We start from the raw sequence: 15,517 nt of genomic DNA, 5'->3' as shown, positions 1-15,517 counted from the left end.
AAGATCCTTGCTGCTTGGCTTTGACTCTGGACTCTGGTGGTCTTCTTTGGGGAACAAATGGTCTGGACATAACATCTGGGGGCCCGTCCGGGATTCCCCAAGCCCACCAGACCCCTGGTCAACGGATCTGCTAGGATTGATCTACTAATAGGTGAGCTGGCTCGTCTCCTTTTGTCTGTCTGTGTCTGTTCTGAATCCGAATCTGTGACTCGCGAGGTCTGAAACTGGAGCTGGCACAGTCCTGGCGGATGCGCTATAGGACGGCCAGCGGAGACCGGTGGGAGACGTCCCCTGGCTCTCATCTGATCTATATTGTGGTCTGAGCTGCCCCGGCTTGGTGGGCAGCAGCTGCCTCTAATCTGGGCTGCCTCAGCGCGACCGTGACCCAGGCAGCTAACTCCTACCTGGGCTTCCGGTGCGCGCTTGCGATCTGAACTGCCCCGGTTTGGCGGGCAGCAGCTAACTCTGACCCGGGCTTCCGGTGCGCGCTTGCGATCTGAACTGCCCCGGTTTGGCGGGCAGCAGCTGCCTCTGACCTGGGCTGCCTCAGCGCGACTGGGACCCAGGCAGCTAACTCTGACCCAGGCTTCCGGTGTGCGCTTGCGATCTGAACTGCCCCGGTTTGGCGGGCAGCAGCTGCCTCTAATCTGGGCTGCCTCAGTGCGACCGCGACCCAGGCAGCTAACTCTGACCCGGGCTTCCAGTGCGCGCTTGCGATCTGAACTACCCCGGTTTGGCGGGCAGCAGCTAACTCTGACCCGGGCTTCTGGTGCACGCTTGCGATCTGAACTGCCCCGGTTTGGCGGGCAGCAGCTAACTCTGACCCGGGCTTCTGGTGCGCGCTTGTGATCTGAACTGCCCCGGTTTGGCGGGCAGCAGCTAACTCTGACCCGGGCTTCCGGTGCGCGCTTGTGATCTGAACTGCCCCGGTTTGGCGGGCAGCAGCTAACTCTGACCCGGGCTTCCGGTGCGCGCTTGCGATCTGAACTGCCCCGGTTTGGCGGGCAGCAGCTAACTCTGACCTGGGCTGCCTCAGCGCTACCGGGACCCAGGCAGCTAACTCTGACCTGGGCTTCCGGTGCACGCTTGTGATCTGAACTGCCCTGGTTTGGCGGGCAGCAGCTAACTCTGACCTGGGCTGCCTCAGCGCGACCGGGACCCAGGCAGCTAACTCTGACCAAGGCTGCCAAAGTGCGCCTGTGATTAGATATCACTAAGAAGTCAAATCAGATTTCCTTTACAGGGATTCAAACCCACATTCCTTTATAGGAAGAGACTACAAATTATTACAGGATGGGTAATACCCAGAACACTCCCCTATCTCTCCTTACAAGTAATTTCAAAGAAGTTAGAGCAAGGGGCCATGATCTTGGTATAGAAATCAGGAAAGGAAAGCTAATTACTCTGTGTCACTCCGAATGGCCTGCCTTTGATGTGGGGTGGCCACCCGAAGGGACCTTCCGACTTGCTGTCATCACTAGAGTAAAGTCCAAGATTTTCCTACCTGGGCGTGCGGGCCACTTAGATCAAATCCCATATATCCTCATATGGCAGGACCTTGTTGAGAACCTGCCTCCTTGGCTGTCCACTTTCCAATTAGCCTCTGAACCCTGTAAGGCACTGGTTGCTCGACCACTAAAATCCAAGCAGCCAACTGCCCCCCCCATCCTGTTCTACCTGACAGCGGGGACCCACTGTTCACAGAACCCCCTCCGTACCCCTCCGGGCCCCAGGCCCCAGCCCCCCTGGCTGAGCTGTGGGAGGGAGCAGGCGGACGGGAGGCAGCCGGCACACACGGGCCCGCTGAAAGGGAATGTAACTTTGAAGGGCCGGCGGGGCGGACGCGAGGGCGCACTTCGCGGACTAGCCCCCCTTAGCCGCCTGACTCCACGGTGGCTTTACCCCTTCGGGAAATAGGACCCCCAGATGACACACGAATCCCCAGGCTCCAGTACTGGCCATTCTCCACCAGTGATCTGTATAACTGGAAGACTCAGAGTGCTCGGTTTTCAGACAACCCCAAAGATTTACTGGCTTTACTGGATAGTGTCATGTTCACCCACCAGCCCACTTGGGATGATTGTCAGCAGCTCCTCCGAATCTTGTTCACCACGGAGGAGCGAGAGAGAATACAGATAGAAGCTAGAAAGCTGGTCCCGTTGGACGACGGTCAACCGACTGCCAAACCCGACCTCATAAACGCAACCTTTCCTCTGACCAGGCCGGCTTGGGACTACAATACGGCAGAAGGTAGGGGACGGCTACACCTTTATTGCCAGACTATAATGGCAGGTCTCCGGGCAGCTGCTCGCAAGCCCACTAATTTGGCTAAAGTATATTCTATTCTGCAGGGGAAGACAGAGAGCCCAGCTACCTACTTAGAAAGATTAATGAAAGCTTTTAGACAGTACACCCCCATAGATCCAGAGGCTCCAGGAAGTCAGGCAGCTGTTATAATGCCTTTCATAAATCAGGCAGCCCCAGATATTAAGAGAAAACTCCAGAAATTAGAAGACTTGGAGGGAAAGCGGATTCAGGATCTCCTTCAGATAGCCCAGCGGGTTTACAATAACAGAGATACTCCAGAGGAAAAGCAATTTAAGGCCACTGAAAAAATGACCAAGGTCCTGGCAGCAGTGGTACAGAAAGAGCATCTACAGCCAGAGTACACCCAACCTAGGTGGCCCCCCCGGCATGATAATCTGAGCAAAGACCTGCAGGACCGCCCACTTCCTGACACCGACCTCGTCTGGTTCACTGATGGGAGCAGCTTCATGCATCAAGGCCAGAGGTACGCTGGAGCGGCAGTAACTTCAGAGACTGAGGTAATCTGGGCGGAACCCCTGCCCCCGGGGACATCGGCCCAGAAGGCCGAACTGATAGCGCTCACCCAAGCTCTTACCTTAGGGGTGGGGAAAAAGCTGACAGTATATACAGACAGCCGATATGCTTTTGCAACGGCGCATATACATGGGGCCATTTACAGGGAGCGAGGGTTACTGACGGCTGAAGGAAAAGAGATAAAAAACAAGCAATAGATCCTAGCCCTGCTAACAGCCCTATGGAGGCCAGAAAAATTAGCCATTGTACATTGCCCAGGGCATCAGAAACTAACTACTCCAACTGCTCAAGGCAACTTTCTGGCAGACCAAACTGCAAGGAATGTGGCGAAGGCTCCCAGCCAACTCCTTGCACTCCAGCTCCCTGACCCGGGCCCCCGGGACTTGCCATATTTCCCTGAATATTCAGAACAAGATCTCCAGTGGATTGACAAACTTCCCCTGAAACAAATCCAGAATGGGTGGTGGACTGATAATAATGACCAAACCATCCTACCAGAAAAACTAGGACAACAGGTGTTAGAACACATCCACTGAACCACCCACCTGGGGGCCCGGCGGATGAAAGACCTGATCAGACGCTCCAAGCTCAAAATCAGACATATAGCTGAGACGGCCAGCAGTATCATGACAAGTTGCAAAGTCTGCCAACTTAACAACGCATACCCCCAATCTCAAGCTGCAACAGGAACAAGGCTCAGGGGAACCAGGCCCGGTACCTACTGAGAAGTAGATTTTACTGAAATAAAGCCAGGAAAGTACGGCCTTACAGAAAATTCACCAAGAAATCTGGCCCAAGCTGAAAGAGCTATATGAGACCAGTCCCCCACCGACACCCTATCCGTACCAGCCGGGAGACTGGGTCCTGGTTAAGCGACACCGACAAGAGACCCTAGAGCCCAGGTGGAAAGGACCACTCCAAGTACTCCTGACCACACCCACTGCCCTGAAGGTAGAAGGCATTGCGTCGTGGATCCACTATACCCACGTCAAGCCAGTGGACCCAACCTCCGACCTTCTGGGGCCAATCACGGTGGCAGCTGAAGCACCGGACACGTGGACTGTGGACAGAGCTAAGAACAACCCCTTAAAAGTCACCCTGTGCCGGCAGCATAGCTCACTGCAAACATGCAGTTAGGTAGTCTAACTCTAACATTAGTCGCCCTAGTGGCCGCTGGGGAAAACATAAAGCCAGCTCCTAATCCCTTTGTCTGGAGATTCTGGCTTTATGAAAACCAAACCCACCCTAGGCAACCTCATAAGCCCGGGAAATTAGTGGCCAGTGCAGATTGCCCCTCCTCAGGGTGCAATAGCCCAATTTTACTAAATTTTACCGATTTCCCAGTAGCCAAACCAGTGGCACCAGTAATATGCTTCGAGTATGATCAGACTGAATACAACTGTAAGCACTATTGGTGGCACCAAAGTGCCGGCTGCCCTTATAACTATTGTAACATCCATAAACAATGGTGGAGTGGAAAAGAACAGATAGATCCCAGATGGCCCTTCCATCGCAGACGAGATAGAGACCTTTCATATACATGGATAGTTAGAGACCCCTGGAACTCCCGCTGGACCACGCCTCAACACGGGGCTGTATACTACTCCTCCGCCTCCACATGGCCTAGCAGTCACCTCTATCTGTGGCGGGGTCTAGTGCAGGTACGGCCCCTGGTCCATGGAAATATCCAGCGACAAGAAAACCGCCTGACACAAGACTTACGTCCTTTTTCCTGGTTAAAATTATTGCAAGAAGGATTAGAACTTGCCCACCTTACAGGACTTCACAGCCTGTCTGGCTGCTTTCTGTGTGCCACTCTAGGGCGTCCACCGCTAACCGCTGTCCCCCTGCCGTGGGGATCCTCCACCTCAGCCCAAGCTAACAACCACCGAAACCTCTCATATGCCCCTATCCCTAACGTGCCACTATACCTAAACCCCAGTCAAGAAAAGCTTCCCTACTGTTTCTCAGGAACTAATTCCAGCCTCTGCAGCATCACTGCAATGCCCCCTAACATCACCTTAAGGGCTTCGTCAGGCATATTCTTCTGGTGTAATGGAACATTATCTAAAAACCTATCAAGCCCCTCTGTTACCAACCTACTGTGTCTTCCTGTCACATTAGTTCCCCGGTTAACTCTGCTTACTGCCGGCGAGTTCCTAGGGTATACCGGTAACTGGACTAGTGCTGTTATTCATCCAGACCCTAGACCGAGACCTGCACGAGCCATATTTCTCCCCCTCATTGCAGGAATCTCCCTCACCGCATCCTTCATGGTGCCCGGACTGGCTGGGGGAGCCCTAGGTCACACCCTTATAGAAAGTAACAAGCTGTACCAACAATTTGCCGTTGCTATGGAGGAGTCAGCTGAATCCCTTGCCTCCCTCCAGCAGCAGCTCACGTCCCTAGCACAGGTAACCTTGCAGAACCGGAGGGCCTTAGACCTACTCACTGCTGAAAAAGGGGGAACGTGTATGTTTCTAAAGGAAGACTGTTGTTTCTACATAAATGAATCAGGGCTCGTGGAAGACCGGGTCCAACAGTTACGCAAGTTAAGCACAGAAGTAAGAACACAGCAGTTTGCTTCAGCTGCAGACCAATGGTGGAACTCATCTATGTTTTCTCTGTTAGCCCCCTTCCTTGGACCCCTGCTGAGTCTACTATTTCTGCTTACCGCAGGACCTTGTGTTGTTAACAGAATTTTGCGGTTCATTAGAGAAAGGTTTGACACTGTACAACTCATGGTCCTCAGAGCCCAATACCAACCTTTAAACGCTGAAGCAGAATCAGACTTATAAGACCCAAGATTGGCTCTAAAAATACCTGAAAAGAAAAGGGGGGAATGAAAGGAGCCGGGCACATTCCTCAGCCCTGGGCTCAAAACAAACAAGCCCAGTACAAACACATCCCATCTTCCCATCTCACCACATATCGCCATATATCTCTCAAACTTCCTGAGCCCAGTACAAACACCACCAGGAAAGTCTCCGATAAGGGGACAGCCGTTCAAAGTTTTACTGAAAAAGCGGGAACCAAAAGAATTCCTTTGTTCCCCTGTAACTCTCAGGCTATAAAAAGCAAACACTTGCATTGTTCAGGGCCCTCTTGTATGCTGTGGAATGGAGGGACCAGGTTCGAACTTGTAGTAAAGATCCTTGCTGCTTGGCTTTGACTCTGGACTCTGGTGGTCTTCTTTGGGGAATAAATGGTCTGGGCATAACATTACCACCTCTGCCTCTCGGGTTCAAGCAATTCTCCTGCCTCAGCCCCTCGAGTAGCTGATACTACATGCACGTGCTACCATACCCCGCTAATTTTTCTATTTTTAGTAGAGATGGGGTTTCACCATGTTGGCCAGGCTGCTCTCGAACTCCTGACCTCAGGTGATCTGCCCACCTCGGCTTGCCAATGTGCTGGGATTACAGGTGGGAGCCACTGTGCCAGCTACAAATAAGATTTTTAAGGCTATTATATTTTATACAATTCTTTGGTCTATGTGAATTCTGAAGGTATTCATGCATTGAGGGAAGATTATCTCAGTTTAATGAAAGCAGTTTTTAATTTAACGTATATTCATTAAAAATTTTTTTGAAGTTTTTGTCTCTAGTACACAGAAACACACAATAATATCATGGGTATTTGACCTTAATGTGTTTATGCACAAACTTAGTTATTCAAATATTTTCTTATCCCTGAAGAATCTTAATTACTAATAAACAAATTTCTCATGGAAAACAACATATATAACAGAGATGGTTGAGTGATTGAAAGTAAACTGTAGTAAATACCAGAAGCTTAGAACAAGTTAAGTAAACTTGTTTGAGTTAATAGCAATTACAGGACTTTTAAAATACATTAGACCATGGGGGAGTAGTGCATTTGTGGGGTAGAGGACAACATGGTACTGCTTCAATGAAGAAAAAACTTTTACACCTTATTACAATTTGTATTATTATTTACATTCTAATAAATAAAAACTTTATTTTCAGATATTTTACATCATGTTTCTACTAGTTGAACCATCAATAATAGTAAGACTTTTCAAAGATTTGGGAAGTTGTGAGTTCATGATAAATATCTGTATCACCATCAGTGATCAAAAATCAGACAGCAACTACCACAGATTTTGGACACGCGAACTTCATAGTTAAAGAAAGGATTAATCTTGGAGCTGTGTTTCTATCAGGGAATTACACTCTTCATTACCTGTGTGAATCGCAGTTATTAGAGTAGAAAGAGAGCAAAGAAGGGAAAGAAGCATAGAAAAATGTATTCTAGATTACCTCGTTTGGCTTCATGCTACCATAGTTCTGACTTTTAAAAAGTCCTTTTTTGGGCAAATGTACTTTGTGTTTACTCCCTTTATGCAGGCTACAACCAAACAGAATGGTTCTTAGCAAGGCATTTGTATTCTTCCCTTAAGGAAAGCAACATATAAATAACAAAGAGAATGAGAAGAAAGAGTGATTTCATTGAGGTTGGTATTTAACATAAATTTGAGTGCAGGTACCATGATTATATTTAGAATTTTGTGGCTGGATGGGCAAACCACCTAGATGTCTACAGATTTCCTACTCAAAAACAATGTGCCTTTGTTTTATTTTTACATCTCTAATTTAGCAATTATTAGGCACAACTGTATGCAGTGTCACTAAAAATACCTTCCAAAACCAAATATTAAATAATGTCTATGGCTTTCTGTTTTATAGTGTTGATTTTCCCAATATTAATGGGAACCATTGAGCATTTGCCTTGTGGTGTCTCCTCAGCTGTATTCACATATTTCATCACCTTTTCTTAATGGATAATCATGCACTATGAGTATGGGTTTTCAGAAAAGCTGTGTCATTTAAAGATAACACAGGAGCATCAAATTTAATTCTGCTAGAACACCTGGTCTACTGATTAACTGCAGCTAATATGGAGTGTACTTCACATACAAGTTAAATTCAGTGCCCTTAATCAGTCATATGATGAGGTCAACAGTAATAAATTATGCCATATTTTTTCACCCACCCCTATAGTTTTAATTTTTTCCCCCTTATGTCTGTAATTAACATTTTGTTTTGCAAAACATGATGATAATCTTCTAGAGTAGTGATGACAAGCTATAAATCCAAAGTTTCTTACCTATGCAAATGACTTGTTTGCTCTATTTTCTCATGAGCTTGGTAGATCCAGGAAACAGAACTTTTAAAACAAAATCCCCATATGTTGCTGGGTGCGGTGGCTCGTGCCTGTAATCCCAGCACTTTGGGAGGCAGAGGCAGGCAGATAACCTGGGGTTGGGAGTTTGAGAGCAGCCTGACCAACATGGAGAAACCTGTCTCTACTAAAAACTCAAAATTAGCTGTTCATGGTGGCACATGCCTGTAATTCCAGCTACTTGGGAGGCTGAGGCAGGAGAACCGCTTGAACCCAGGAGGCAGAGGTTGCCATGAGCTGAGATCACACCACTGCACTTCAGACTGGGCAGGAAAAGTGAAACTCCATCTCAAAAAACAACAACAACAATAACAACAACCACCACAAAACCCAAAAAAACTGAAACAGAAAAAGTGTAAAGTAAATACAAGTAACTGAAAGAGTTTATGTATATTATTTTACTTCTCATTTGATAAAATTTGTAAAGTAATGAGCAGAGTGTATTTTTCCAGGGACCCAGATATATAAATTTATTCATTCAATAGAAATTCATTCTTATAATGGCCACTGATACCTATATCCTAAATATTTCTGAAAACATCTCCTCAGGCCTGCATCATCTTTGCAACATTGTCTTATATTTTATCTTTGTTCATTTCTTTATATGCCTCAGAATTTTATGCTCCTCACAGTATTTAGAGTGAATTATCCCTAATGCAAATAGATCCGTGAACCACTCCTGAATACCTAATGTCCAAGCATCTTAAAGGTTTATATAAGGATTTCAGAAACTGACTTCTGAGTTGGGCATGGTGGCTCATGTCTGTGATCCCAGCACTTTGGGAGGCTGAGGCAGGTGAATCATTTGAGGTCAGGAGTTCAAGACCAGCCTGGCCAACAAGGTGAAACCCCATCTCTAATAAAATACAAAAGTTAGCAGACGGTAGTGGCACCCGCCTGTAATCTCAGCTACTCAGGAGGCTGAGGCAGGAGAATTACTTGAACCTGGGAGGCTGGGTTGCAGTGAGCCGAGATCATGCTACTGCGCTCCAGTCTGGGAGACAGAGTAAGACCTTGTCCCAAAAAAGAAAAGAAAAGGAAAGTGATTTCTGCCCAAATCTCTATCTGTAGCCCTTTCCCCATCTGCCTTTTTCTCCGGAATTACTGAGCTGCTTGTAATGGCCCCCTCACCATTCCTCTTCTGCAGACAAATACGTATTCTCTTGGAGGCTTCTCTCCCTCTCTTGTTGCTGCCTGGCATGTGCTCACTCTTTCCTGCCCTCTGCCTCACTTAATCTGGCAACCTCACTCTCTAAGTCTCAGCTCATGCATGATCTTTAGGAAAGCCATCCCTGACAGCTTTTATTTTCCTTCCTTATTCCCCAGTGCCTAACACCTATCGGGAACTCAATAACTAATTATTTAGCAAAATTAAGACTGTTTATACAAAGATGATTCAAAAGATTGTCCTCTACAGTCTGGCAGCAAAGGGGATTAACATGTAAAGAAATGATGTGCAGTTCAGGTGGTAAAGTGACACTAGAAAAATTGACAAAGTACTAAGGGACCCCAACGAAGCAGACACCTGTGTGTGTGGAGTAAGATAGCTAGAATCAAGGAATACTTCACATAGCATTCTGAGCCTTTTATTTTTCTGTTGTTGGAGACAAGTTCTTACTCTATTACCCTGGAGGGAGTGCAATGGCATGATTGAGACTCACTGCAACCTCAAACTCCTGGGCTCAAGGGATCTTCTCACCTAAACTTCTTGAGTAGCTGGGACAACAGGCACATATCACCATACCTGTCTAATTTTTTGTATAGTCAAGGTTACCTGTGGTTCCCAGGCTTGTCTTAAACTCTTGTCCTTGAGCAATTCTCCCATTTTGGCCTTCCAAAGTGCTGGGATTACAGATGTGAGCTATTATGCCCAGCCTACTTTCTGAGTCTTAAAAGATGAAAATAAATTTTTCAGAATAGCAGGGGAAAACATTTGTGATATAAAAAATGGGGTGCACACTAATTGAGATATAAACAACGGTAATTTTGCAAATTATTAGTAACTGCCAACTCAATTAGTGTCTTGTTAAAGAGATACTGTTATGAGGTATATAGTAAAGTGTTACATTGTATATTTTGACTGTATTTCAAAATTCTGTTTTGTTTCCAACAGTTTTGTTGACTTACGTTGGGTGGAACAATTTGTGAGTGACCCTGAGATTTTGTATGGCTTGAATCTGGTGATATCTAGTGCCTCCCCAAGTGATTTGTTGAAGTTTTGGATAATTAGAAGTATTTCTTACAGAAGTAAATATTTCAGTAAACATTAAGCTTCATTTAAACTCTCAAAATATAAAGAAATGTTATTCTTTATTTATTTTTATAAAGATTATAGTCTTTATCTAACTCTTCTTAGTTCATTTGAACTAAACCAGTGAATTTGTCAACAGAACAAGCCTTACCAGTGGCTTCAGAGGAAGAACAAGAAAGGTATGAAAGAAGTGAAAAGAAGCAACCACAGGTATATGAAAATTTAAGTTTCTTGTTTAATGTTAGTTTTTTTTTGCTTTAGTAACAAAGCATAGTCCAAATGATATGACCTTTTAGACTATACCTTTACAATCCAATAGATCATAATTTTATATTTAATTTTTAAAACATTTTAACCAGTTATGAAACTTAAAATATTCTTACTATCTCTAGTAATATTAGTTGTTCTAGTAATTCTTACTATCTCTAGTAACTTATAGCTGTCTTTACCCTTGGAATTGAGGCAAGAAATTTTCAGAATTATCTTGCTCTTTTATTTGTATAACCTTACTCATAATACAGAAGGTAACATGAAATATTGGGTCATATTATTAAGGAATAGAAATTATGAACAGTTTAACAACAATGGCCACTGAGTTAAACTAGTGTTAAAGGAGTCATCATTGCCAGTGGTTCAAATGTTGCAGTTTTATATTGCTGGTCACCAGTGCCGAGTTTAAAGATTTATTCTCTTTCGTGGTCACCAGTTGACTTCTGTGTCTGTGTTCAGGGAATGAATGGGGTCATAAAAGTCAACCCAGTTGCCTATTAAGAGAATCCTATCTTGCAGAATGGGACCTTTGGTGTCAGGGTGCAAACAATAACTTTATTTCAACATAAATATGTAGTAAATATTACTAAAATTTAAAAAATCCAAACCTTGTCACTACTGGAACTTAAAATATATTAGAAGTGGATATAAGCAGAAATTCTATCTAGATACATAACAGTATCATAGTATATCATTTGAATTAGAATTTAAAATTTTGCTTCTCTTTCTTATTGGTGTTCAGTTTGGCTCTTAATAATTTAGTGTTTGCCTAGTGCTCTAGTTAATCTTCAGAAATAAACAGGCATTGTAGGGGCTCACTCTTTCTGGTTTGCTGAGGTAAAGTCTTTGTAAGAGAGGAAGCTTTTATAATACTACCTATCATCTTTGAATTCATTTCTGGTAGATTTTACACATATTGCATTAAGTTTGGTACAAACAGACACTGATAGTTCAGCTTGCTGGTTCATGTTTCTGTCCTATGTTAAGCCAAGGCAAATTATTTTTCAATTTTTAGTTACAATCCCATAATTTAAGAGTAGCAACACACAGATTAAGTTTCGCAGTTAAAATTTAATTATTTTCTAATATTTCTTTGTTTATACTTGATTAAAGCTAATTTTAAAACATGCACTCTGACAGAAAAGACATCTGAAAAACAAAACAAGCAAATTTGTTTTCCATTTTGCACCTGCCCAAAAAAAAAAAAAAAAGTCGCAAGAACCAGAACTGGGTAAGAATTGTGATACAGGGAATCTATCTATATATTCACGACTTTCTTTAAAATTCATTACAAAAAATTTCAAGCTGAATATTCGTAAAAGTTTTGAAAACTCCAAAATTACTGCTTGCCCTGAGGAAGAGCTCCTACATAGTAACTCCAAAGAGGGATGAACAAAAAAGGAGTGCCCTCTAATCTGATGAATCATGTCCCTGATTGTTAGGAGAAAAATGCATCTGGAGGATCTAACTCAGTGGCAGTCCAGGCAGCGCCTGAACAGAGGAAGCCCATGTCAAATGTCTTTTTATTCCATTCTCACTGCAGGTCCCTGAAATACACTTACCAGTCATCTTCTAAGCTTCATTTAAATTAAAATAAATCAGACTGTAAAAATGGTAACAAACCAGACATATAGCTTGTTTCTAACACAGGTAATGAAAATTTGTGTTATGATACAGAAACTGGAAAAGTAAGGAACCCAGTAATTATTATTGAAATGAAAGATGATTAAGAGTTTGACATGCAAATGGCAAAAAATATAAACCCAAATACCACTAATTGGAAATTAGACATTAGGCATTGGCCTCAGTCTAGAGATCCAGAAAGTCTTTTTGATTTGTGGTTTACCCACCCCAAAGAAATGAAGCATATGATTCAGATAGAAAGCCACAGTATTTCTGCTGCTACAGATACTTATAAAAACAGAAATCCAATACAGTGCTTATTCCAGAAGCCACTATATGACAGTCCCAGTGCTAATAACTACAAAAGCATGAATCTTGAATTATAAAATGTGGCTTATTCTTTGCCACATAGTGAGAGAACATCAAAAATATAGCTAGAAGACTTACAGCAAGATATTCCAAGGTCAGCAACATAGCACATGTATACATATGTAACAAACCTGCACATTGTGCACATGTACCAGAACGTAAAGTATAATAATACTAAAAAAGAATTAGGTAGGCGTGTTACAAGTAGAGTTCCTGGCTTTGGAGAAAGAGAAAGTCCAACTTCAAAAAGACAGAGGTTCACTTGCTGCTTCTTTTTTCTCTTTATCAATTATTTGATTTAGTCAAATTTTCCATTCAAGAAAATCTCATGTGTACATTTACAGTGGGGTTTTCTAAATGTGTAATTATGTGTCAAAGTAGATTAGTCCTGTTATCTAAACAATGGTTCTGGAGAATGTTCTCATAATGTTTGTTCATTAATCAACCTAAGTCTCACTCTCAGTCTTCGAAGTGGCATATGAGCTGGGAAACTAATTCAGCCATACACCATGTGATGTTCTGAACCAGATCAACATAAAGAAATTCCTAAAGAAATAAGCTTTAGATTCTAGATTCTTTTTTCTGTATTCATTTAGAGATGAATTACATTTATTTAATGATAAAATGGGGATGCAATGGGAGGGAAGCAATGACTGAGATGAGCCACAAAAATACGTCTAGCCTTGAGAGTTGCAATGAATATTCCCAGCCAAATGAGTCTGTTTAATGTGTTTTCATGCATCTAAGTTTATCTGCTTAGCTCAAACTATTTGAACTTATAGTTCCATCATGGTTATTTCCAATATTTTGAAAACAAATATATACTTCCACATATTTTAAAAAATCACCACTCCAATATTTCTGTTGAATCAGACCTTACATTATGTTGTTTAATAAAGTATGGTAACTTTTGGCATGTATGATTTTTATCATGTAAGAAGTGTAATTTCTTAGCTAAAAATTTAGCCTTTGACTCTTTAGTAGAAAGTTGAGTTCTGTACATTGTGTTCTAAAGATAGACAAAAATCTAGAGATTTTCTTCTTTCAAAATAAAAGCAGATGAGGCCTTTTTCCACCCTCTGAGGCGTTAAATTGCTTTGCTCAAGTTAGACTTTTAATATATCTGACTAATTTGATAAATTTATCTGGTAATTTATGTCATTCAGCGATATGGAATTGTATCGTGTTATTTGGTGCCATGAAATGCTAGAGAATGCCACCTCAAGAGCTCTGGATGAAACATTTCATATGTCTTGGTTGGTTTGACTCCCATTTTCAATAGATAATGGGGCTAAAGTAGATAACTGTGCCATACGTTTTCCACCTATAAACGTTTGTGGTAATTGAATGTGAAATCTGGGAAGCATCTCGTTTTCCAGAATTCTGCACTAGAAACTCAGCAGTTTCACTCTGCTTCTTGTGTTGTGGCAAACTTTGGTTCCCATAGTTCAGGGAGAAGTTTCACTTTTTTGATATCACAGGATTCAAAAAAAAAAAGAGATAAAAGGCAGTGGGGAAAAGAATAGCTCAGTGAAGAAAAGGGAAAACTTCTTTACTGTTCCTGAAGCCCTACAAGGTCACATCCTCTTAATCTGGCTATTTCATGTAAAATCCAGGTGGCAATGACAGAAGATATATGTTATGCCTGTGTTTTTTTATTTCTCTGTTTCTGTCAGTCAGATAGCATAAACACTGATATCAGATAGCAAAGAGTGGATGGGAATAAAAGCACAAAATGGAGAAGAGCCCTTTTTGAAATTTTGGAAAATTCTTCCATTCACACAAACAGAAATGAGAAGACTTGACAAAAATTTCAATGATAAAATGATGAGTATCTTATAATTATAATAATTATGTATAATGATAAAATTAAAGTAAGCACAAAATACTTTTATCAGTAAAATGGTGATAGTTAACCTGAATCAAGTGAAAAAATCAGGGAAAAAGTTCTTTTTATTGAATAAAATAATAACAATTATTATTCATATTACTTTTATTAGAGGTCAAAGAAGGAAATAATACAAACAAAAGTGAAAAAAATACAACTATCAGAAAATGTATGTCATAGTACATCTGCTGCTGCTGACCGATTAACCAAACAAAGAAAGATTGGGAAAATGTATCCTCAGCAATTTCCCAAGAAACTGAAGGAAGAGCATGATAGGTAAGTAAGCCTATAGCAGTGTGTGTTTTTTTTTTTTTTTTTTTTTGAGATGGAGTTTCTCTCTTGTTGCCCAAGCTGGAGTGCAATGGTGTGTTCTCACCTCACTGCAACCTATGCATACTGGGTTCAAGTGATTCTCCTAACTCAGCCTCCCTAGTAGCTGAGATTACAGCCATGTGCCACCATGCCTGGCTAACTTTTTGTATTTTTAGTGGAAATGAGGTTTCAGCATGTTATCCAGGCTTGTCTCTAACTCCTGACCTTAGGTGTTCTGCCCACCTCGGCCTCCCAAAGTGCTGGGTTTACAGGAGTGAGCCACCATGCCTGGCCACCTATAGCAGTATTTCTCAGCAGATAATTGTCATTGTGCTATAAACTAATTCAAAATTGGACTAATGTTCCTTATGATTAACAAGTTTTACAGTTTTACCAGGGATATTTAGCCCTGCCTGGTAATCAGAAAAATGCAAATTAACATAAAATAAGATATATTTTGTAAAGTCATGCTGATATTGAAAAAGTAATTACTACCATTGAAAATGTGAGGAAAAAGGCATTCTCATACACTGTTCATATATGAAATTGGTTAATTATTTCTGAAGGGTAACTTAGTGCTGTGTATCAAAATTTCAAATAACCTGACATCCCTTTAACTCAACAACTCCACTTCTGGGACTAGATTTCACAGGAAAACATAACTTGTGTAAACATACACACACTTATTAAGGGCATTAATTATATATTACACATAATGAACAATAGCTTAATAAATATATAAAATATATGTAATAAGA

General features: G+C 42.2%; 1 pseudogene; it reads left to right on the top strand.

The window, feature by feature from the left end:
* LOC101153287 (putative ankyrin repeat domain-containing protein 20A2) overlaps window positions 1-15,517 on the top strand; it is a 49,904-nt pseudogene that overhangs the window by 31,065 nt on the left and 3,322 nt on the right.

The sequence above is a fragment of the Gorilla gorilla genome, chromosome 11 (genome assembly GCF_029281585.2).
Source record: "Gorilla gorilla gorilla isolate KB3781 chromosome 11, NHGRI_mGorGor1-v2.1_pri, whole genome shotgun sequence".
In the NCBI taxonomy this organism is placed as follows: Eukaryota; Metazoa; Chordata; class Mammalia; order Primates; family Hominidae; genus Gorilla; species Gorilla gorilla.
This window is presented reverse-complemented; position numbering and strand designations above follow the sequence as displayed.